This window comes from Pieris rapae, unplaced genomic scaffold, assembly GCF_905147795.1.
Source record: "Pieris rapae unplaced genomic scaffold, ilPieRapa1.1, whole genome shotgun sequence".
NCBI classification, from domain to species: Eukaryota; Metazoa; Arthropoda; class Insecta; order Lepidoptera; family Pieridae; genus Pieris; species Pieris rapae.
Genome location: NW_025551554.1, coordinates 2,501 through 5,000, shown reverse-complemented (window position 1 = coordinate 5,000; position 2,500 = coordinate 2,501). Strand labels below are relative to the sequence as shown.

Below are 2,500 nucleotides of genomic sequence, written 5' to 3'. Positions count from 1 at the left end.
GCTGTGGTTTGAGCGGAGCTTTCGAGATATTTCTCAGCGCTTCGTTGATCCCTCCTTCCAACGTGGTCGATCCGGTTGCCTCGAACTCAACCCCTAGGTACCTCCAACGTTCCACACACGTCACTTGTCTGATCAGGCGTCCGCCCACACGGAACGTTCGCTCACTCAGATAGTGATGCTTCTTGCGGTGTCCGTCGGGCACCATCGAGAGAACAGAGCTCTTTGAGTGGTTCAGGCGTAAGCCCATTAGTCCACTCGACTTCTCAACGCAGCCAATGGCCTCTTGCATACCCATTTTGGACCCCGCCACAAGGACGAGGTCGTCGGCGAAAGCCAGAGCGGAAACACGTTCCCCCTCCAGTCTATAGCCGATTTCCTTGGGCAGTGCTGCCAGCACCAAGTCCATGACCATGTTGAAAAGTATAGGCGAAAGCGGATCGCCCTGGCGAACCCCTCGTCCCACCTTGACAGGAGAGCTCGTCTGCCCGTTGACGGCAAGGTGAGTTGTTGCCGATTGGTATAGACGAGCTAAGTAGTCGCAGAAGGGCCCAGGCAGCCCCCTTTGCCTCAGCAGATCTACCAGCGCCACATGTGACACTGTATCGAACGCCTTGGAAAAGTCCAGGACCGCCACGTGACACTCCCTTAACTTCTTCCTGCAATCCCCGAGTACGGCGTCTAATACGGCGGCGTTTTCAAGCGTGCCATCTGCACAAATGAATCCGCGCTGCCGCACATCGGGAGGACAGCATGCGAGCAATCTCTGCGCCAAGAGCGAGTGCAGGTGTCGAAGTGGTATAGACGCGATCGAAATCGGCCTATAATCACTCGGACCCACAGGGACCTCTTTCTTCGGTACAAAAATCGTCCGACACTGCCGTAGGATTTCGGGTACTTCGCCCTGACGCATCCAAACGTTGAATAGAGCCGCCTTCATCTTATCAGGAACTTTGCGCCAGTCCTCCGGCTTTACGCCCTCAGGACCCGGCGCAGACTTCAGATCAACCTTTGCCTGCTTCACCTCGGATGCGGTGAAGGGTCGCCAAAGAGTAGAGAAGTCAGGCACATTGCCCCCGTATTGCCCACTAGATCGCAAGCGATCCAAGGCTTCCGGTGTAGGCCCAGAGGCGTTCGACACCCTCTCGAGTAGTGGTCGCCAATAGGCTTCCATTTCCCCAAGCTGGTGCTTCACGTCTCTGCATGCGCCGTCTATCACCTCCTCAGCAACCCGACTAGGGTTTTTCTTCCAGAGTTCCTGGATTCGAGCGTACTCCATTCTCCGTCTCTTCCGCCTATTCGGCGGTCGCGAGCCATTAGGATGGTCGGTGTACTGACGCTCCACGTACTCACCCCTCCTACAACGGCCCCGATATGCTTCTCTCTTCCTCACTCTTTCGAGTAAGTCATCGAGCGCATTCGTTGCACACGCTTCGTCATCGGGGTTTTCCGTTAATTCAAGCGGATTCACGCAGGACGGCGGAGTGCTCGATCGCTCAACACTTGGGGACTCGGGTTCGACCGACTGAGGTTGCTGCTCTGTATTATTAAGTATTTGGTCTGTGCTTACTGGTGATGGGTATCGAATATCATTCAATTGGGCGCTTTGAAGATATGCTTGCACCATATCTTTGTACTCATTTTTGCGCCTTTGCCCTTTTATTGCTTCCAGTGTTCTACCAAGCTCTGGAAGGGCATTTAGAAGCTCAACATTCCCACACCGACCCAACTCTCTAGTCAGTCTCGCCTCGGACCTTGCCATGAGAGCGATCTCCTCCTCGCGCCATCTGCGCTTCACCGCATTTGGAGCGGCCTCCACATTCGCTTCAAGGGGATGAGCGGCACGTTTGTGCACGCCTAAACCCCTGAGAGTCCGAAAGACCCTCCCACAAACGGGGCAGGTGCAACCAGGCGTCGCCAGCCCGGAAGCGGCTTCGCCCGATCGACCATCCCGCGGTGGGTTTATCGCCGACCCCGACCCCAGTGAGAAGTCGGGGCTCACGTTATAATTTTCATTATCTTTGTGAATGCCAGCGATTTGTTTAAGAGATTTAAGAGAGTCATAGTTACTCCCGCCGTTTACCCGCGCTTGCTTGAATTTCTTCACGTTGACATTCAGAGCACTGGGCAGAAATCACATTGCGTCAACACCCGCGAGGGCCATCGCAATGCTTTGTTTTAATTAGACAGTCGGATTCCCCTTGTCCGTGCCAGTTCTGAGCTGACCGTTGAACGGCGGTCGTACAGAACCGCGCCGGGCCGCACGCCGCGAAGCGCGCGTCCGTCGCGGCCTTACGGCTAGGAAGATCCGCGGAAGGCCGGAACGCGGGTCCGGATCAGCACGAAGCGCGCGAACGCAACGAGCATCGACCAGGCCCGGCACCGGCCGCATCCGCTTCCCGTCCAAACCCGACACGCCCCGGTCCTCAGAGCCAATCCTTATTCCGAAGTTACGGATCCAATTTGCCGACTTCCCTTACCTACATTATTCTATCGACTAGAG

General features: G+C 55.8%; 1 pseudogene; it reads right to left on the bottom strand.

Annotated features, from left to right (window-relative positions):
- The window catches only part of LOC123690644, a 7,377-nt pseudogene that overhangs the window by 2,621 nt on the left and 2,256 nt on the right, over nucleotides 1-2,500 (bottom strand).